The sequence below is a fragment of the Pleurodeles waltl genome, chromosome 1_2, assembly GCF_031143425.1.
Source record: "Pleurodeles waltl isolate 20211129_DDA chromosome 1_2, aPleWal1.hap1.20221129, whole genome shotgun sequence".
Lineage (NCBI taxonomy): Eukaryota > Metazoa > Chordata > Amphibia > Caudata > Salamandridae > Pleurodeles > Pleurodeles waltl.
The window spans coordinates 276983354-277007033 of record NC_090437.1 but is presented as its reverse complement, the minus strand read 5'-3'; the positions used below and the strand labels follow the sequence as shown (position 1 = coordinate 277007033).

The 23680-nt window shown below is 41.1% G+C and overlaps 1 long non-coding RNA gene across 2 annotated transcripts in view; it reads right to left on the bottom strand.

The window, feature by feature from the left end:
* LOC138295504 (uncharacterized) overlaps window positions 1-23680 on the bottom strand; it is a 109748-nt gene that overhangs the window by 40101 nt on the left and 45967 nt on the right. For both annotated transcript variants that reach the window (XR_011203611.1, XR_011203610.1), the window contains exons 2-3: window positions 13489-13589; window positions 7639-7894 (exon numbers count right to left, since the gene is read on the bottom strand). This is a non-coding gene — a long non-coding RNA (uncharacterized lncRNA). The remainder of the gene's footprint in view (window positions 1-7638; window positions 7895-13488; window positions 13590-23680) is intronic.

Below are 23680 nucleotides of genomic sequence, written 5' to 3'. Positions count from 1 at the left end.
TCACTATCTATACTGACAGCAGATACGGATTCGGAATTGTGCATGATTTTGGCCAACTTTGGTCACAGAGAGGTTTTATGACCTCCTCTGGTTCTCCTGTGAAAAACGGTGAACAAATAAGAGATTTGTTACACGCGATTCAGTTACCTCTCACAATTGCCATGGTGAAGTGCAGTGCTCACATCAGATCACAAGATTTTGTGTCTATGGGAAACAGCTATGCAGATCAATTCGCAAGATTTTGTGCATTGAACTGTATATCGTTTAAGGAGCAATGGGAATTGTTACCACAAACTGAAAATGATACGTGTTTAAATCTAGCATTACGGGTGGTTGACACCTTAGATGAACTAAAAACATTACAAGGTCGCGCGAGCAAGGAAGAAAAACGCTCTTGGCAAAGAATGCAATGTGTACAAAGAGCTGATGATCTATGGGTTTCAGAGGAGGCAAAATTAGTCTTGCCAAATAGCCTTTTGTCACAGTTAGCCCGGCTCTATCATGGGCAGGCACATCTGGGAAGAGATGCCATGATCAGATCCTTTAAGATTGATTGGTTCAATCCAAAATTCAGACATGCCGCGGAAATCACTTGCCACAGGTGCGTCATCTGTCAACAGATGAATGCTGGGAAAGGAACTGTTGTAACTTTGAGCCACATTGGGAGAGCTGGAGGTCCATTCAACAAAATGCAAATGGATTTTATAGAAATGCCTGTTTGGGGAGGATTGAAGTACGTGTTGGTGATTGTGTGTGTTTTCAGTCATTGGATTGAGGGATATCCCACACGTAGGAATTACAGTCTTACAGTTGCAAAACTACTACTCAGGGAACTGATACCAAGATTCGGGTTTCTGGTTTCTATAGAATCAGATAGGGGTAGACACTTCGACAATGAGATGCTTAAACTTCTGTGTGCCGCACTCAAAATTGAACAAAAGCTGCATTGTAGCTATCGTCCTGAAGCATCAGGATTAGTAGAGCAGATGAATGGTACTTTGAAATCAAGGATGGCAAAAATGTGCGCAGCAACTAATATGAAGTGGCCAGATGCCTTACCTCTAGTGCTGATGTCAATGAGAAACACCCCAGACAAGAAAACGGGACTGTCCCCCCATGAAATCCTCATGGGCAGAGTTACCAGCAGTACCTGCAAATGCACTAGTGAATATTACAGATGATATGGTGTTGGATTACTGCAAAGGTTTGGCTGACGTGATTCGCTCTTTTTCTCACCAGGTGGAAGCTAACACGTTGCCGCCGATTGGCGATCCATGCCACTCTCTACAAGCCGGTGATTGGGTGGTTGTTAAGAAGCACGTGCGAAAATCGTGTCTAGAACCACGTTGGAAAGGGCCATGTCAAGTAATATTGATGACTACTACCGCTGTAAAGTGTGCCGGGGTTCCCAACTGGATACATGCCAGTCACACGGAAAAGGTAACGTATCCTGTTGAAGAGGAATTTGAAGTTTCCGGCACAGCAACTTTAGAGGGAGAGGTCTCAGGGTCAGAGAACAGTCAAGAAGGAACTGAGACTACCGGAGGGCCCACTGAGAACAGCCTTGTCCCTCAAACAATCAATGAGTTCGAGAGGGGTGACAGAGTGCCTATCTCAGTAGAGGCAGCAGGAGAACTAAGTCAAGGAGAGGTTCTCCCAGAAGTAGACGGATACGGGTTAGAGCCCGAACCCAACATAGAACCGGAAGAAGAAAGAGAAGGAGAAATTGTAGAGAGAAGTCAAAACGTGTCAGAATCTCCAGAACCAGTTGCATGTCCTTCAAGAGAAAACACCATATCACAAGAGGAGGGTGCTGTCCAACGTCCTGAAGGAAAACGTCGAGAAAAGACACATAGAGGCGACAATTGGCCAGACAAGCAACACCTTAAAATAAGGGAGATATCAAATGACACAATAATAGAAGAGAGTGATACTTCTCAAGCAGATGATCTGAGTGAAGGAGAACAACAAGGTGAACGAAGGTTAAAAAGAAAAAGAATCGCAAATAGAAGATATACAGGTCCTGAATGGGCATACGCTACAACCTCTGAATGGCAACAAGAATTCCTAGCATTCTGTTTTGATCGAGAAGTACCAGGCCAATACTACGGTACCTGAAAGAGTTCAAAGGAAAAACTTGGCTAAATTTGATTTTTTTTTTTAAAACTGAAAAGAGAGAGACTCTAGAAACTACTGGAAGTGACACTAAAACCGGATATGACTTTTGAAGAAACCTTATTACGACAAGCTGCTAACCTGATTTGACAAAAGAGGTCCTGGAGTGAGTGAAGACGCTGTAATATACGCAGGAGTGAAGAAAAAGAAACAAAGTCTATCCTCAAGTTGATTGTTGATCTGCTATACTGATTCTATACAAACATGGCTTATAATAGAAATAGTAATAAGGGAAGTAAGGTGTGTGGTTGGTTAGGTCTTATAATAGGTGCTGTGTGTGCAGTGATAATTGTGGGAGTGATTGTGGGAATGCCATGGAGAGAGAAAGAAACTATTAACGCAACTTCAAAACCTGAAACTACTACACTAACACCTTGGGAGAGATTTGAGCAGGATGCAAGACATATGCATGAAGGGACTAATGCAAAAGGAGAACTTTCTACTAATGTCTTTTATTGCTTACTAAATGAGTATGTGGAATCCATGGATGCGAAAGATTGTTATGTATGTACTAAAATTCCTTCATCTGTGCAGGAGGGAGTTACCTATCATAGTCTCCCTCTTACTCATGGAATTAGTTGCAGCTTGCTACTAACAAGATTCTATAATCAAGAGCATGTGCAGTATTTTTATTCAAATTTGGATGTTGCGTTTTCTTTTGTGCCTGTGATTGAATTCTTAAATAAATTAGCTAAAGAGCACGATACAAAAATAGTTAGAGGATTCTTTGAGCCAACACTCACATTTGGAACTGCTTATGCACATCGCAACAATTTGACTTGCTTACTGTCGCCTGTAGAGAAAAGCTTTTTAGATCACACAGATGATAGACGCAAAGCACTGAAAGAAAGATTAGAAAAAGGATTAGAGAAACGTACCTATGCAAATGATTATGCTTATACTGCAATCAAGACGCAAGGCAAATTAGCTATAGATGCATTACATGTAGGTAGGCTCTGTGTATATAGGCCAAAATCTGATCAAGACAATCTGTTTATGGGTACGAGTGAATGTAGGCATGTGTTTTTGTTTCAGAGTAAATGGACCTTTATGTTGAATGGACAAGATCCAGCAATCCCTGGAATCTATTACATCTGTGGGCTAAATGCTTATTACCGTCTCCCTAAGGGATGGTATGGGACATGTTATTTGGGGATAGTATTCCCAAAGATATACCAAATTGATGACTTAAAACAAATACCTAAAACATCTGAATTACAACATCCTAGACAAAAACGAGAATCAGTGGCGGCTGTCATTGGTGATATATTTGGAGCCATAATCCCATCAGTAGGGGTTATCTTAAATTCCATGAAAATTCAAAAGTTGTCTACCATAGTGGATAACATGCTGACTAATTTTACAGGGGCTATACTCCTGATGGATACTGAACTTGCCGCAGAAAGGGCAATGACTCTTCAAAATGGGCTTGCTTTAGACATTCTTTTAGCAAAGAGTGGAGGGGTCTGCAGAATGCTCAATGAGCGTCATTGTTGCTCATTTATTCCGGATAACAGTAAGAAAATTAGAAGCATGATTACTAACCTTACTAGAGATAGTACAGATTTGAAGGATTTGAAAGAACTTGGTGTTTGGGAGATATTTGGAAAGGGAATTGCCCGAGTTGGAAGCTGGTTTACCAACATTTGGAATGGGGTACTTGCAAAAATTCTGATGGGTTTACTAATTGTTTTGGTTTGTCTATTAGGATTATGGGGGGCATGTAAAATTAATGACAAAATAACAAGAAATTGGACTAAAAGAACTAGAAGAAATGAAGAAAGTGAAAGAGAGAAAATGTTCAATGCGATATGGGAAAGCTCACACAAAGGGCAAGATGTTGAAATGCGTATTATGCGCAAGGTGAAAAATTAAGTCAAAGAAAGATTTGTGTGATGACGAGCATCATCGGAGGAGGGACTGAGAGAGCGTAGTTTAAATATTACATACCTTAGATGTGAAATGCTTATACTTACCAATGCTGCAATAACAAAACATAAAGTATTATTCCTCTGAATGTATTCTTAAAGTGAATAAATTATTGTACACATATACTAATGTCGACTATAAGAAAGAATTGCTTGCATTATGATTAATTGAATATGTTAACACCTACGAAGATTGCGTTTATTAGAATCCATAAGTCTTAAGTTAGCGTGAGCTGAAAACTTAGCTGTATAGCTCGCATATTAAAGCATATTTTTCTGTTTCTCCAGTGTGCTGATTCGCAAAAGGCCATGACCCAGCATGTGTTCTTTCTTTGTTTTATGTTGCAAGTTAGGATTCTTCTCACCCGCATGCTAGCTGTTTTAGTATAAGTTTTATGTGTTTTTGCAACAAAATTTTAAACATCCAAGGACAATCGACCATGGAAAAAAGAACTTTTGACCCGAAGAACGTGCCAGAGAATGAAGTAACCCCGGATGTGCCACCTACGAAGACGTCAATTATGAAGACCAATCAAAGTGTTATAAATTATCATGGGGTGACAATTGCATTACCTAATGTATAATTTGATAGGTTAGAGATAGTGGGGTGTAGCGACTATCCAATAGAATTTTGGGGGAAGGTATTGCGAAAAGGGGATAAAAACCCATGACACAGAAGACTTAGGAGAAGGAGGTAGGGAATGATATCGATTGCATCCAGAAACTCTGTCACTCTGTTTGGTGATTTGAGACTTGAATAAACCATCCTTATCCATAGACGAAGACGAAGACTGATCCTGTATGCTGACTCATTCCGAGGAGGGTAATTATGACAATTGCTATTGTAATTCGTCTATCTGCTTTTCCTTTCTAGGTACCAACTGCTGTATTTTTGGATAGAGACCCTAGTCAGATGTTTTCTAAATTAGTGTTCTAAATTGTTTTGCATGAAGTCCAACATGCTGATGCTAATTAGTGGTTAGATTAGGCATTCACCTTGACTGACGCAACAGACGCGACCGACTTTGTGCTATGCTGAACTAAGACGTATATGATGTTCTATGCACTCTGATCTGTGTATATCTTACATTGGTGCTTTTATGTTTGTGATCTTTGCATTGTCAAAATCTTATCACAGTTGCCATATTGTGACTATGCTCTTTTGCTTCTTGGTTTTGAGATTAATACTCTTATTATTAGATTGTAATCAATAGGGAATAAAATTCACAAAACTCCAATAAAGGTGTGGTTATTCATGACTGAAAGGTCATGGTTGCGCCAACAGTTTAATCAATGTCTAAAGTGAAGTATATTGTGGTGATATATGTTGATAATATCATTGATATATTGCTTGACATATTGATCAGCTATCTCGTTCTACAGTGTCTCACCACTGGGTCAAAAGATTCATCAGCCTAAAACGAGTCCTAATGTGTATAAATTGACATAGAGGGACGCGTTATCAACCGTTATATCTTAATACAATTGAAATAAGGCGAGGGGATGTCCATCATATTTGTGATGAAGTACCTACCTGCCAATCTCTAAAGAAGGCCCTTTCTCTCCTCTTTAGCAGTAGTTTGCAGCAATTATGATGTCACATCCGTCCCTAACATTCACTCTGTGTTATTGTATCAATCCTGCTCTGTATCCATTGTTTTGTACTAGGTTGTGGTTTCAGTTTGTTATGCTGTATTAAATGGCAAATTGAGGCCCCTCATTTCGATTTAATGTGATTCTCGAAAGTGCCACTCAATTTCAACCAGGAGGCCTTTACATTTTGGTTCAGGCTCAGTTTCCTTGCACACTGATGGAATCTGCAAGGGTTACAAGCTGTTGTGATGGGACTTTTGAGAAGGCCTTTTACTTTCTTTCTTTCTGCCTTTTGGTTTATTCCAAACCAGGGGCCTCATTGCGACTTTGGGGGTCCTGCCACAGTGTTGTTGGTCAGACAGTCGAATCACGTTGTATGCAGTTACAGAAGCGAAAGGCTGCCGTAGTCCTGTCGACAAGGCAGCACATCTGGACGCAGAGGTGGTGAGGGAGGCCAATGCAGCTGTCGGAGGGCAGACCTCGAGTGCAACTGCTGGTCCAATTAGGATGTGGTGTCCCACTCTTGACTGTGGCAGTCCAACCACCACATCTGAGCAGGACGGAAAAGGAGGTATATGAGGCCAAAACTTATCTGTACTCAGCTTCACACATCCGGTGCCACAATGAAGCTGATAATACACTCACTTCCGCTGCTTGTGCTGCTAGATGCCACCCAAAACTGACACTGTCTTCGATGCAATTGACAGTAAGACAAACACTTAACTGTCACAAACAACTCTGCAGCAAATTGATGCCCTGTCATGGACCTGGCATGTGGTATGTAGTCTGTGGACCACACATATTTTGTGTGCCCCTATTCGGCATTGTACTTGATGTACGACCCACTCACAGCCCTAAGGAGACTTCTGTCCCCTGGGCATGGCCATTGGGCACAATGGCATGTAGGGGAGACCAAGTTAGGCCCCCCTATGCCACTTTAAAAATAAAAATAAAAATACTTACCTCTACTTACCGTAGATGGGTCCTCCTATCCATGGGTGTCTCCTCCAGGGGTATGCGAGGGTGGCAGGGGGTGTCCCTGGGGCAGGGAAGGGCACCTGTGGACTGCAAATGAGCCCACAGGTCCTTTAACGCCGGCCCTGACCCAGGCATTAAAAAATGACTCTAAAGTGGTTTAGAGAATTTTTTTAAGGCCCTCCCCCTCCCGTGCGTCATTTTAGCACGGGAGTATAAATAAGGCGCAAAGGCCTTAGAGTAATTTTTTGCCCTGGAACGCCTACCTTGCATCTCATTAACGCAAGGTAGGTTTCCACAGTAAAAAAATGACTCAAACTCCATAAATATGGCATTAGACGGGTCTAGCACCAAAGAATAATGATGGAGTTAAGTTTGCACCAGATTTGCGTTAAAAAAATGACGCAAATTCGGCGCAAACAGATTATAAATATGCCCCTTAATGTATATGAAAATACTAAAGATAAATGTACACATGCCAACATGGTGAGGTAACTACTGTTGGCTGCAGTTAGCCAACACATGTAACTATACATCCTCCACTTACCGAAGGAAATTATTGCTCATTGACTGCACTCAAAGTGCACTATATGCCATGCCACATGAATGAGGGCCACCATCACATGAGACACAGTAGTGAGGTACCAACACTCATGACACACTACCGACAAAGGGTCTGTTGGGTATAAATATCACCCATAACATCAAACAACATGAGCTGACTGATCATTGTACTTATCCATGTTTCTGCATAATGGAGCGTATTGGTAGTGGTTTGGACTCTGCGGTATACCTGATCGTTTGGACAATTGGCACAGCCCATCAGCATGCACCTACAACCAGACCTACACATCATCAACTCTTCTTCTGCGTTACAGATGGGCCACCTCCAATATTCAGGGGGAGATGGCTGCTTCTAACACATAATGGTGGCAATGTAACATGTATGAATCTGTCCATGACTCACCCCCTTGTAGCTGCTGTGATTCCCTCAAACACCCATCAAGTTACAGGTAGGCCATTAGTAGAGTCAGGGTCCAGTGTTCGTCACATCCACGTTGGAAGGACAGCCTCAGCTGGACCTCCGTGATCTTCTGCTCCCAGCAGCTCAGGTCCTCCCAGCTGTTCTGACAATGGACACTGGGTTGGTGATAGACCTCCCCCTAGGGTCGCATCTTCCGGGCGATGGATCTCAAAATTGCTTGCATCTGATAGGTGTTGACCTGTATGGATACAAAAGATGAATGAAGAAATCATAATTGCATAATTTATGATATCTGTTTGGTTAACACACATTTTCTAGACACCTAGCACATGCATTTCTGATCTGTTAACACACTACATATAGAAATTGCAAAACTGCACATGCTGATACGTACTGGGATATACATACACATATTTGTAGACATCTGCTGACTATCCACAACCGTGTTCGTGATCTACACTGACTAACCAAGCCCACTAACATCATGTAGTCCAGGGCCAACCAACATGTACTGTGATGTGAGCCACTATGAAACACAACACACCATTGTGACCTTCTAAAGGGTAAACTACTTGGTATGACTGTACAGACAACTTAACATCCATGAACATTGATTTGTTGAATATTGTCCATACAAGCTACTACAATAGTCAAGACTACATCCTAAGTCTGAGGTCACAATGACATTGCTGGCAAGGGTGTCACTGAGAGCTTCCTCTCTGTGGATGTGTGGGCATGTGGACAATTGGGCATGTGGACTATATAACTGAATCTAATTCAACATCTGATAGAGTTTGTGTGGTATGTACTGGTATCACAGGACACACATTTTACCATATGTGACATTCTTACAGAGATGACATTCAACATACCGAGATATGTTGTGCCTGATTAGTTCAATGTAAAAAAGCTAGTGATTCACATGCAAAGATCTTTTCAGAATTAACCAACTATCTGCACTGTATGTTTGTCACTTGTGAAATAGGCCAGTACTGTGCAAACACGACTTATGGAAAAGTGACAACAGACCTGTGGGAGTAATGGGCCTGTCAGTGTTAAATGTAACACATTGACAATGTGGGTCATTGGAAAGATGTGGCAGGTCAGGGGCTTACATCAGTCACCAAGCCTGCTATTAGTTGTGAAGACACATTTTGGGAACACCTGTGGATCTGCAGGTCTACAGGGAGTGTACCCTCAGCATCAGTTGCATGGCCACAGTAACACTGCCCCAGCCTGGGCAGTTTCCCCTTATGAGAAAATCTTTCTCAGGTCTTGCTGTCTGCAGGCTTAGCATGCTGAACCAACTTGAAAATCACATCTCCATTACTTCAATGCATTACAGTACATTTTGTGGTCATCCTATATGTGAACTTAAAGTTGTGTGGTACTCCGAAGGGGTCATTGAGGGTTAGCTAGCTCTCAGACAACAGTTTGCCAAGGCCTGATCTGGGCTGAGTGATATATTGGACTGCACACATTGCTAACATCCTGTGCAACTGCTTATAACAGCATAGATACACAGATCATGATATAATGCAAATACATTTATTTTCTCATTTACCATCATCTGATTATCCTATATATCATTGTTACCCTGAAAGGTTCACTTGCATAAACATGTGAATGCAACAGAAGAAGGATCTAGGGCTCATCACACATCACACTACACAATGGGCATTTGAAATACACAAAGTACAGGGCTCCACAATCCTTAACATGTACATCCTATGTATGGGCCACAAAATGTAACTACAGTCTTCCAAAAGAATATCTGTGACGCAGAGGCACATTGTAGGCTGTGGGAAAGGAAAGGATGGGGTTGAACATAGTCAAATGTGTATGTGAGACAGTTACCTGTTCCGCTGGTGAGCCATAGAGCTTGCCATAGAGGGGAAGGGCCTCATCAACACCTTTCTCCAGCTCCTCTGGAGAGATTAAAGGGGCCCTTTCAGCTGCTTGGCCTGGCATAATTGCTCCCAGATGTGGCACACAGCAGCTGAATTGGCAGAGGTGTTGATGGTAGCAGTGTCAGGAGGCAAGTGAATAATTTTTAAAACCACGGCTTACATGTACACCACATACACAGTCATCACAGTAGGCAGGCACAGTCAACCACATCACAGTCAACAACGTCAGCCTAGGGCTGGGACAGCTATGAATGAAGCTGTGCACCTCGTGGTGGACTTCGAAAGGCGGCAGCAGCTTCCAAAATTCCAAAATACGAGGTCAGACATCTGCCACTTAAGCGATTGAAACTACAGCATTGTTGACAGGTAAATACCTCACTACCACTACAAATGTGTTGCAACATGCACAGACATGGGGTACTTCAATGATGTGTAATTTCTAGTACACAATCATCAGTGTAGTGCATTATTGGTCATAAATGCTAATAACTGCAATGCAATGTACACTGCCTATGACAGTGTTTTGGGAGGAGAAAACATATTTTTCTATGACAGGGTGCACATGAACACCATATAGGTCTATTATGGGCACATGTATGTTGTAGACACATGTGAAGACAACAATGTGAAGTATAGCTGGATCTTGGGAAGTAGGCAATTGAAATGTGGAATGTGTGTAATGTTTTTTCAGCCAGTAATGTTTTGTCACATTACTTTTGTCTTACTCAACATATATGCATCTCTGGACACTGTGACTGATGCACCTATTTATTTGATTCCACACAAAGGTACCCTCGGAGAGGGAGGAAATGACAACCTCCATTGTACCATCCATTTCCAGACCTTCAGCCATGGAAGAAAGGGATGTAATAAAACAGTTTCATCTGAATAGGCAAACCATACACGATCTACGTCATCAGTTGGAACCAGATCTCATCCAACATGAATACCACCCATTGTGAGGCTCATCGCAATATTACACTTTCTGGCCACAGGATCCTTTCAGTATACAGTGGCCATAGCTGGTGGTCTGTCACAAACGTATGTTCAGTGGTGTTTTAAATGACTTACTATCAGCAATGATGAAACACATTGACAAATTCATCAGGTTTCTCAGAGGTGAGGATTTAGCCAATGTGAAAGTTGGCTTCTATGGATTTGGTCGCCTCCCACATGTGGTGATAGCCATTGATGGCACTCGTATTGCATTGGTGTCACTACATGCAAGTAAACAAGTCTATTGAATCAGGAAACACTTCTACTCAATCAACATGCAAGTTGTCTGCTTGCCAGATCTATAGATCTGTGCCCAGTTCACAGGTTCAGTCCATGATTCCTTTGTAATGTGGAACAGCACCATCCCCGAGCTGATGTCACAATTGCAACCAGAGAGAGACTGGTTTGCTGGTAAGTAACACCTGTCCTAACTTTGTGTGTGCAATGTCAGGTGCTATGATCAGGAAGTGCATGATTTATGTTTCATTATAAACTAGGAGACTCAGCATATCCCAACCGCCCTTGGTTGTTGAAAATGCAGAGGAATCCAATTATTCCAGGTTAAGTCTGCTTCAATGAGACCATGGAAAAACACGGCAGCAAGTTAAGTGGGCTTTTGGGCTCCTGAAGGCCAGATTTTTCTGTCTGGACAAGACTTGGGGAGCCCTCTTCTCCTCACCAGGAAAGGTGTGTCACATCACTGTGGCCTGCTGCATGCTCCATAACATGACTTTGCATAGGAATATACCTTAGATCGCAGCCTGAAGTGCCACTGGGTGAGGGTTCTGGAATGTTAAATGATGATGATAGTGGTGAAGAGGAAGGAGCAGACTTGCAACAGGACCTCATCGACAGCTTCTTCTCATGAGTGTAAGTATGTCATGAGATAACTTGGACTGTACAATGAACTCTTGTTGTGATGATGTGAGGAATATATTTTTTGAAAAATGTTACGAGGCTTAAGCTCGGTAAAAATATGGCAAAGTGTGTTTGATGATGAAGCTTTAGACACATTCACATTTAGTAAATGTTGCTTTGTTTATGTCAGAGTTTGGTCATGGACTGCATTCGCCAGACATTTGCTATGTGAAGTGTGTCATATGTATAGTTTCATAACTATGCTCTTTGTTTTTCTGTTTGTTTAGGTACCTTCACCATGGCATCATCATTTAGACTTTTCAGAGTTGTGACATTGGCAGATATTTGATGCTGTTGGGACATAAGAACTGGACATGGAGTGTTCCTCTCAATGTATGTCACAGACTTTGGGTGTATAAGAGCTATGCTAAGACAACTTATACAGTGAGAGGATGGAAGTTCCTTGTTGTGAGGTAGCCAGGATGCATTGTGTGTTATCATGTGGTCAGAACTTATATAGTTGTAGACCAAATCCATGTTAGTTTTACTTCACATTGTTTAAACAGTTTGTTTGTTTGAACTGTATGTAGGGGTTGATGTGTTTCATCATTTTAGACCAAAGTGCCAGTGGCACATCACTGACATTTGTTTGTGTCATACCACCAGATGGAGAAGCACTAGATTGTAATGATCTTGTGATCAGGAACTGTTGTACTACCATCTGTCTGAAACTTCCATTGTGTGATGTTGGATTTTTTTGTGAGGTAGGGGATATGACTCTAGCTGATGGCATCAACCCATTTAAGTTATGTTTATTTTATAGGACGATGTCTTATATATCACTTCCTTCCATGCTCTGGAGGTCTGCACCTGTAATTTAATCACTTACACAGTATGATTCAATCATGTTTGATTTTCTATGAATCTGGCATCTTGCCAGTCTATGATTTGACCACTGTAATAAAAATCTTCTTGGATAAGACTCTTGTTTGTATGTGTAGGTGTCACATGATTGTGATCCTGAGCTAAACATTGTGCCAATGCAACATATCCATGCTTACACAAGTAGCTTGTTTTGTCATTGAACAGTTCACATGGCCTTTCATATCTTCATTGCTAAATGTGAAATTTACTACAGCAAACATTGAGTTTGTGACTTGTGCATTTATCAGAGTGTTAAAGGTGAAGACATACTTGAAAAGTGTAGGAGTCAGTCATGGTGAATGAAACCGTAGTTGTAGATGCCAAATCTTCCAAATTCTAAAGTCCAAATTACTCCCCCCATCAGGAATGGAAAAGTTTCCAGAATTCATCCACAGAGTGAATGTGTGACACACAAAGGAGAACATTAAGGTTGATGTTGTTTGGTGGCAGTGGTGGGTGTCGTGCCATCTGTACCTCTTGGATATTTGCATGGACGTCCCCACATGGGAGGATGGGAGGAGGGCAGTTCAGCTGCTGCAGAGAAGTGGTATCTGACAGTGTTTTTTCCTCTGCCATAACCTCCCTTCCTATGTCTGCCACAGATGTAGATTGCCTTGATGTTCTTGCAACACAGGAAGGGGTAGATGGTGATAGGAAAAAACCCTGCTCAGAGATGTATGGATGTCTGTCAGCATCCCTATTAGTGTGCCCATGTTGGAATTATGGGTCTCCATCTGTTGGTACATGTCCCTCTGCAGCTGCTTGATTTTCCGGGTGTTTAGTTACTACCTGGCCTATCACACCTTAGGACTCCTGACAGACCCCCAAGATTTGACTGATGGTGTCCTGGTCATGAGTGGCCCTAGTGGCTTGACTCTGCTGGCCCTGCCCCCTCACGCCTTTGCCCTTGACCCAGGGTGCCCTCTCCAAATGGGCCCTGGTCCCTCTGTGCCAGGGGTGGGGATTTGTACTTCAGGATCCAGGACCAGAGGGCACAGGATTGTATTGACTGTGCTATGTACATGGGTGGTATGTTGCTAGCTGAGTTGTTTTATCAGCTGGGGTGGGAGTAGTTGATGTTGGCACAGTGAGACTCACTGTTGTTGTCTGACCAGTCTGACTAGATGTGACCAGTCCGTCATACCTGTCCACATGTCCAGGAGTCATCCCTGAGGGCTTCATCCAGGGGTGGGTTGGGAAGCTGTTCGGTAGGCAATGTCTGCCCAGGTGCATTGCCAGATTGACCTATTAAGAAATAGAGTATATTGTTATTGGTAGAAGTGTGAAATCTACATCCAACTGTTTATTCTCACAGTAATTAAACACCAAGGAAAATGTTAATAGGTAGGGTTTCCTCTTGTGATATATTTTCATGGTATTGAAGTTGTTGACAAGACATTTGTGGAGGTTAGGACTGAGCAACTCATTAGATCTGCTGATAACTTGCATTTTGGATTAAGGAATGAACATGACATCTAACAAACAGTTAAGGCAACACAGTGGAGATGTTACATGTATATTTGACCATTCCAAGGCCTAGTTGTATAAGATACAAGCGAACACACAACTTGGTTGTATTTGTAGCAGTAGACATCATGTGAGCAGTGCAGAGTCCATGGGTTACCTGCCACTTCCAGTCAACTGAATTAGCTTAATGCTTTACATCTACTTGATGTACACATTTTGTAAGGTGTCATTCATGGCATCAATACTGTCATTTGGGGTTACCAGAGCAACATCAAGCTAGGTAGGCATACAAATCTTGGAGTTAAGCATGATATGTAGATTACTCAGTCCATGATGAGCTATCTAGGATTGTTCTAGGAATAATTAGTAGACAGCACAAGTTATAGTTACTTTTCCACTTATGTATGAAAAATGTGATTTAACCATTAAATCAGTCTTTGAAAATTAAGCAAGAAAATGTTCAAGCATTTTTCTAGCATTTTACTGAATGGAGATAAAAAATAAAGATGTTGGACTTTTCAGGCCAATATCTAGCAAAGCCCAGCACAGTGAAATAGTTTGTGGGTTTTATTTCACTATAAGAACACACTAACGCCAATATGTAGTATGCCCTCTTTTTATACATAAGCATTATGGCCTGCTAATGTATAACAGGCAAAGTGACTTCTGAATATATAAAACTGTTTCTTTCTACCTGGCAACAATATTTTTCCCTGGCATGTGTGCATTTAAACTATAGCACAGTGGTGCTCCTGGCAGACATATATTTTTTGTCAATGTAGGTGGTGTAAATACATACTATAACACTCATATGCCATTAACCATTTGGGCAATGGATGCATTTTAGGCTCCATTTACAATGGATTTATATGGAAGTTGCATAGGTCTACAATGACATCTAATGTACAGCAAATGATTAAGGGGCAAAACACAGGCTCTTTGCTAATGTTCAGCAACAGTAAAACACAAAGATTCCCAAAGCCAGCAAAATTAGATAGGCACAAATGAGGAGAGGCCCAATAAAAAGGAGCAAGTCAATCTCTGAAATGACGTTCCACTGGAACAGTCTACTGTTTAGTATTTAGTTAAATATTTCACAGGATGTGATTGTCCAATGTTGCAAGGAATAGAGATTCAGATCTTGAGTGCATTTCCAGAGAAAGACTGTTGTAATTCTTTTACTTCTCAAGGGCTAAAGCTTCCAGCGGTAGCTGTCTAAACCTTACAAAAAGTGTTGCCTCACAAGATGTTCAAATTGCAAAGTTATATTGAAGTTCCAGGATGAAGAGCTTTGTCAATGATGCGTATTGCACCACCACTAGAGAGCCATTTAAGTGTGACCATGAGGGGTGTTATACAGTTATATAACTGTTTTTTTACACCAGTGTTCAGTCTAAACACAGTATACAGAGCAGCCATGAGTTTGTGAAATAATAAACTGGCTGATATTCATATGAGCAGAAAGCTACCGTAGTTCAATTTCCTTAACACGAGGAATGGAACAGCTAGCTTGAAATCTTCTCCAGAGATGAAGGGTGTTATTTTTCGCAGTAGTTTCATCAAGTATCGAGTAGCATTAGCTTTTGCCTAATATATACTTGGAGATTCAAGTTCTTATCCAGGATGAAGCCAAACTATTTGCCATATTCAACACCTTTGTGGTAGCAGTCAGACAGTGTTAGAGATTTGAGCCCGTCTAAAATGGAATGGAGCCACTAAAATGGGCATGAAGGAGAATCTTTTTTTTTTAGGTGGGGATTGCTTTGAAATTGTAGGATGCAATTCGTAACCAGATGTGTCTGAGATTCCGAGCAAGGAAAAATACACCATTGAGACAAGAAATTTTCAGCCTAAAATGAGTATCATTTGTGACTAGATAGTATGAAAATATTCAGAAAGAGGGAAATAGGTTTATTGTTTAGGTAGTCAAAAGCATAAGAGAGGATTAAACCTTGGGTAAATCCTTTTTGAAGTTGAGTGTTTTTTCGAATTTGCCATTTTTGATACCGGTCTTTTTTTAAAAATAGAAAGAAAGCCATTAATACCATTTCTTTCCATTTAGTTTTAGAGGGTGGAGTGATTTACTCTATCTAATGTCAGTGGCTGCTGTAACCAGTTAAAGTGGAAGACAGAGGCAGTTTTTGTCTAGTATATATGAACATCATTGACTATATGTAATATGGCAGACTATCCTGCCATCTGACCAGAATCCTGGTTGACACTCATCAGAAAGGTTGATGTCAACAAAAAATTGTGTTATCTCTTCTGCCATGAACCTTTGGTATACTTTTGGCAATAAGGGAAGTTTGGACACTGGGCAAGAGTTATTCATGTCTTCGGAATTGGTATCTGTTTTTTTAGCAGTGTGTTACTTTTCAGATTGCAGGCTATCTGAGAGCAGTCCTTGAGCTGGAGAGGCTTTGATCAAGTTGTCCCATCACGGTGTCAATGTCAACAGGAGTTTCATTCCCTCAAGTATAGAAGCATCAATGTGTTCTAACAAATGTGACGGTCTGGTTTTGGCAATGGTATTCAGTACTTCAGAGTAGTCAGATTCTTGGAAAGCTGTTCAAATCAAGTTCGGTTCACAGCCTTACATGATTAGTTTGATACTCAGAGGTCTGAGTGAGAGTAAGTTGAATCCTTTTCATCTTTATTTGAATACGTTTGGAACTTTTCACAGCTTTCATTTGGATTATTAATCATAATCTTATTGGGTGTGGTTTTTTGTTTCTGACATGTGAATGTGGGTTGGAAATAATTTTTTTGCATTTTGTTCACCCATTCCCTAGATTTTAAAGATCCTATGGTGAAGTATATTGAGCAAGAAACCTTCTACTGCTCTAAGGACTATCCTTTCCTGATTGAGTTATTTCAAGTACCATAGGAATGCCCTATTAGCTTTGAGTCTTTTTTGTTTTTTCAATGCTAGAATGCCTGGAATTCCCATGCAAGAGAAATAATCAGTGGCCCCTCCAAACAAGAATGAATGTCTCTCTGTGCCAAGGACATTGATTCTTTGTGTTTCAGAAATAACGCCCCATTTTGCGGGTCTATTTCTGAAATGTGAAAACTATGTTGACTCTCTGACATCACATTTTAGATGACCAGCATTACATTTTTGACAAATGTGCTTCCATTGCATCAGCAGAAGTACTTGAGAAAAAAAAATCCCCATCAAGCAAGCAGGGTTCTTGTATTTGGTGGTGTGTCTAATTCTAATCTAGGCAGACAGAGATGGGTTGTCCACAGGCCAGAGGGTTTACGAGCTACCAGATGAAAGGCAGATGAGAGTTTCTACCTTACCAACATTATCTGGTGCTATAAGCAAAATCTGAAATGTATGCAGTCATTATTGATTTGAAAAGAGGAAACCTGTGCGACAGCAGAGTCTTTCATATCTTTATAATGCAAGTTAAAGCCACCAGGTAGCTATTTATTATTGATAAAGATTTCTCTTTCAGTGAAAAATACAATGAATTGTTCAACAAAAATAAGTTATTTCCTGGGATGGTAGATGATGAGGAGTTTAAAGGTTTCTGTTATGACTTTTTGTTTCAATTCATTAGGATTGTATTTGGCTATAATTCTACATTCAGTTGGTACGCAGAATGCTTCATGTGTCAGCCCCTCATGTTCACTGCACTCCTAGTTGGGTTCCCTAATACAACCGTGTCTGAAATCTATCTGAGCACATTCTTGTCAGGCTAGTAAGTATTGTGACTAGGTAAGAAATCAGGTTATTTATTGAGGTGGATGTGAGTCCACCACAATCAATAAGACAGCAAACGTAGAGCAGGCAGGCTTAACTTAGGAGACTATGTGAATTATTTAGCAGTAACAAAACAGTTAAAATGTCAAAACACAGCACAATAAAATCTCACAGTTTCCAAACATAGAGAAAGGTTTATGGCGCAAACTAAAACCAGAAATACAGCAATCCAATAAAGGGAATCAGAGATATACATTTGAAAGGTTTGAGGGAAAAGGCTCCAAGAGGTAAAGCATCGATCAATAGTCACTGTTTGCAGCTCACTAGGGCTTATTCATGATTTCAGGCCAGTCTCAATGGAATGCAGGTCAGATACACAAAGCAAGTTTTTCTAGGTCTTTCTCATTTAGTCTCTGAAATGGAAGTTCAAATTCTCCAGCAGGGCAAGGGTAAAGGTGGTATATGCTAAAGTCCTCTTGAAGCAGGACAGCCACTGGATGAGGTCCTGTTGAAACTATTGTTTTTATAGGAAAAGCTCAGCGCGGGAAAAGTTTTAATTTTGTAGCAGCTACAGTGCTCACATCAGGCGTTAATATTTTGCTCCTTCACCCAGTCACGATTTCTACCTTCTGAATTAGTCACTTACTCAAAATCCTATATTGGGGCAATCCTGAAACTTCATCTGACAAAGGTACGTCAATACGTTTGCTGTGAGGTCCTGCTGTTGCTCTGGGAATCTTGAATGTCCAACAATTTTCTAAGTCCTACCTTTTCAGAGTTCTGAAGAAGCACTTCTTGGCCATCCTAATGCACCCAGGACCACAGAGACAACACTGAGGGGAAGGACCTACTCCCACAGATGCCACCAGAGGGTTCATTTCAGGTCAAGGTGCTACTGGTCAAAATGGTATTTCAGGAAAAGCTCTTTTGCAACTTATTGTATCCTTGTAGACAAACGTGAGGTCAGCTAACTAACCCTTGGAGTCCACTGCTTAGTCCAGGGTACAGGTGGGAGCCGGTACAGCCCTTTAGGTCTCTGCGCAGGTCTCTAACAACAGGTTCAGTCCTCTTCTGTTCTTCCAGTGGTCCAAAGAGTGTTCTGGTGAGCTTTGGCTAAGGTGCCATTTTCATATAATTTATTATCAGATGGGTGTGGGTAACTCCTGCACACTCCCTAACCAATGAGGGAAAAGTCCCTAAAAGCAAATCCTTCAAACTTGAGCAGCACATCCTTATTTCCCTCCTGCAAACTATTGAAAAGTGCACTCTCTGAGGGAAATCCAACATACCAGAATTGTTCTGCCCCTGGATGGAGCTTGTGTGCTACTCAGGGGTGTGTTTATGGTAATATGCAGTACCCTCCTCTTCAGCTACAACAAACTGTTTTTTATCAGCTCCACCTCCCACAAGCCTGGTTCCAACCTGGAGACCAATGGCCTATAGAACAGAAGCCTTTATTTTTTTCAGGTCTCCCTCTACATTAACTATAAAGAGGCAGGCTTCACACTGTTCCCTTTAAAGGTAATGAGGTCCCAGGGCCCGCCTCAGCTGTCCTACCTGGGCTTAGAGTAGTCACAATTCTCACTTGCAGGTCTTCTTGTCAAATGGAACTAGCCTTTGTCTCTGTTCTGGGAGCAGTTTTCACACCTCATTAAGAAGAAACACTGACAGGGTCCAGTTTATGGTTAACACTAATTAGCCTTCTTGAGGTTCATGTAGGAAAGTGTAACTTTTTAAAAGTCACTTTTCCTAAAAGTGTACTAAATTCTGACCACAGTTAAGCATGGCAAGTTGCTACACTGTGGTGTACGAATGGGCGAGGGCTGAAAAGTTCCTAAACTACTAAGATATGATGCTCTTCAGCTATCTGCCTGAGTTGGTACACTAGATGCTACTTAGTTTTTTAGCGCTAATGCAGGTACCTCCATGGTACAAGGGTTCCCGCATTACTGGCAGGACCTGGCAGGATTGTTTTTGTGCAGGAAGGGATATCTTACCAAACAAAAAAAATCCAAAGTGGCATTTTTCTTTTTCTATGTCTGCTGCAGAATGCAAAAGACATGGTAAGAGGAAATAATGAGGAAAAAATATTTCTTTTTGGTATGCCACACTTGAGAAAGCATAGCATTTGGACACATGCCCAGGTTTGCTAGCTTTAGTAAATCTGGGAATGCACAAAATTCCATGGGTAGATACATGGATACATGGGAAAACCCATCCTCCACCCATTAAATGTCTCCCAGAAGCAAAGAATTGCAAGACAGCACTCTGAGCTGCCTTGCCTTGCTTTCTATTTACTAAACCAAGCAAAGTGCTTTGTGTGGCTTTGTAAATGCAAAAAAGAATTTGGGGTTAGGGCTGCCCCATAAAAGTGACGCAATCCCAATGCAAAATCTTAGTAAATCTGACCTTCAATTTTTAATACTTTAATAAATGTTACAACAGTGATTTAATCCCCTCTGTAGTTAACCACAATCCAAAATTAGCAAACTTACTATTTTATCTGGCCTTTAGTGTTCCTCACAGAGCCTTAATAGTAAAATATATTTTGGGGGTAGTCTCTGTTTGTACATGTCACCATTAAATTCTTGCAACTATCACTTTTAAATACTCATGGCATATAAATACTACTTGGGGTGACTTATTTTATATCTAAAAATAGGGTCCCTTCCTGTTTAGAAGGGTATTTTGATGGTTTTGCCTGTAGGTATGAAAAGCTGCAGTAGCCAAACTACATAATGTGGGTTTGGAGCCATGATTTCTTTCACAATAGTGGATGGCACAATATGTGCTTCAGTGCACAGGTGACATTTAACTTTCATTGTGATTAGTGTATCTACCTGTACCATTTACTACGGCCTTAGGTCAGTTGGGGATCGGGCAATTTTACCATGTATTAGAGGTCAGAGCACATAAGTGGACAACAGTGCACCAGTGTGAAAAGCTCAAAAACCAGCAAAGCGAGTCACCAAAAGCATGCGGACACCATGCAAAAGGAGGCACTTTCTCATTGAATAGTACAATATTGATGTGCAATGCTCTGAGGTATCCTTCTTTCTATCTTCTTTACAAAACATAGCTTACAGGCACTATATATATGGACCTGACCAAGCTCACAATCGTACTCCACTCTTCATAGAATATACCACTCCAGGACAACAAACACACTGAAGGAAGACACAGACAATTTAACATACCTAGTCTGATTGAAAGACAATATTGGGAATTGTTAGAAAGTAACCTCGGCCTCAGTAATGCCAAAACCAGTCCCAAGGACATGGGGCGGATCCCGGTTCCTTCTTTTACAACCTGTTTTCTTTAAACTAATAGTGAATAATATTCTTTTCTTCACTATTAGTGCAATAAATAGAAGCACACTTCACTGGCACGGGACCTTTAAGGGCAGTTGTGGCAAGTACAAATGTTTTTTAATGTTTGTTGTGAGCGTGCTTGCAGGCTAGAGTGTGTTCATGCGAAAGAGGGCATGCGTATGAGTAAGCATGTGTCTGTATGTGTAAGCGTGTCCGTTTGAGTGAACGTAAGTGTCAGAGACAAGTAGTGAGTGAGAGTGTGTGCGACTGAGGCCAACCACTACTACTCTTTGATGCAAGGCATTGCTGAACCAAAGATGCTGTGCTATCTTGCATCAAAGGGAAAGAGAAAAAATGCAGTATATCTACTAACATATGGTGCATTGTTTCTCTCACATTGAGCTGGTGCACTTTTGGCAAGGGTGTGTGCATTTTATGAAGCATAGATTTGGTCCTGGTATGAGTTTCCTCAAGTATAAAAACCCTGCTTTAAGGATTTTCCCTCTTTGTATGTCTGCTGTACAATGCAGCACATGTTCAAAGATGGAAAACAAGCATAAATTAAGGCATTTCTCTTCATTAAGCCTGCCTCGAGGAGTCATAAGATTTTGCCACAAGTTCCTCTTTACCACCATTTGTAAGTAGGGGTGTGCATCAAAACCAATAGGTGGTTGCATGTGAGAACACATGCACCACAGATGGAACACCCAATTGATCTAACATAAAGCAAAGCAGTGCACAGCATAGTTTTGTTCTACTTTGGAATACTAACCAATGCAAACCAGGATGTGTGTTGATTAGTAAATTCCACCCACACAAACACGGTGCAAAGCGTTAGTATACCGGGGCCTGAGTGTCAGTAAGTATGACTGAGATTAACAGTGAATGCAAGTCAGAGAGAATGAATAGGATCAAGTGGAAGGGGGTATAAGGTATAAGAGTGTGAGTGACTGAATGGACAACCCTCAACAGAAACGACACAGTAGCAATCATGCGGACCATCCACTCAGGCTCTCCAAAAGACCCATACCCCCACCACATCTACAATCTGGGAACATCAACAATCAGCAACACCTTGACCAACAATATCAACTCCACCATAATAATGTCTGTCACTTTCCTCGAAGAATGGAAACTTGCAGAAATCAACTTCTGCCTCAAGAAGCTCACAGATATTCCAAATCAACTGAGAAGCTTCCGACCCCATCCCTGCTTCTCTATCCAGCCAAAGTGAACCAGAAGGCCATCAACAAGCACTAAGGATGAGCACTTTACCTACACCTGCACTTCTATTTTACAAATTATAGACATACTATAGTCACCCACATAGCTCCAAGAAATCTAGTAAAACACTAATAGGAAAAGGAGACAGACATATTAACACAGCACAACATAATGTTTGTCTTACATGTTTTGTGTACACAAAGGCTGTATAACAAAAAAAAACACATGCTCACAGAATAAATATTTTCTTAATAATAGCAGTTATGCTAGAATGCTTTTTGTATGTTAAATGCTGTTTTCCATATGCCAGTAGCTTTTCTGAGAATTAACCAATTCAATTTTGACAAGCAGGCGGTTTTTGATTGTCAGTTCTTGTACACAGGCTTTGGTGTTGATTTGGTAAGCAGAGAGTGGGTTTCAGGAGTTCCTAAAAATAGTGTTTATCTTAGCGTTGTTTGAAAATGTATTTACAAATAGCTCACACATTGGTATTCCTTGTATACTAGCAGGCTCTAAACAAAAGACCAAATTCTCAAGTTTGCAACAACATATTTTGAAGAAAACTTGATAGGTGGTATACTATTTTGGAAAACAAGGAAGGGCTTCATAGGAGGATATTACTGGGATTGTTATGACAGTTGAAAATGAGGGCCATATTTACAAGACAGTGGTGCATCACTAGTGATGCACAACTTTTCTTGCAACCCCTTTGCGCCTACTACCGCCATCATGGTAGCACTGTATTTACAATACGGCACACCAAGGTTCATATTAAGAGCAATAGCGTCATTTTTTTACGCTTTTGTAACCCTATGCTTGATTACCATAAAAAAAATTATGCTAATCCAGAATAGTGTTAAGAGACCCATTGAAATCAGTGAGAGACTCATTTTAATGCCTGCTTCATGCAGGCATTAAAAATGAAGCTAGAAATGGCACAATGGAATCATTTAGATTCCATTGTGCCATGCTTAGCAACCCTCTAACGAGAGAATGCCCCCTTTGCATACATCATGTATATATTATGCATGACGTGGCGCAAAGGGTTTACAAGGTGGCACAAATCTAGTTTGCGCCAAAACCTATTTCGTGCCACCTTGTAAATATGGCAATGTGGTAGTGGCCCATTAGCATCACATTTGCGGCAAAAATGTTGCTGCAAATGTGGCGCAAAGGGGCGCAAGGGCCTTGTACATCTGGTCCTATGTATTTTATGACTTTAGTGCGATTTGCTGACTCTGCATGGAATCTGGATTTCCCCTTATTTGGTTAAGCCTACTCCTAGGCCCAGATTTACAACGGTGTCATGCAATGCAGAACAGCCCCAAACATTGCGCCACTGCATTACAAAAACGAGGGAAAGCAAAAGAGTGTAATGTCTACAGAGATATGGCACTCTCCTCCTCTCTCCTCTCGCACTGGCACAGAATTTTGCTGACAAGCGCCACACACACACACCCTTCCACCATAGTGCAATGGTGTGTTCTTGAGTCTAGCCGAGGTTTTGTTTCAGTACAAAATACTATGACTAGAAATGTTTTAAAATGTGTCCTACTGTGTATGTGTGATGTACACTGCAGCACACATATAAAGCTGTAAAAGAAAAAAGAAATCAAAACATT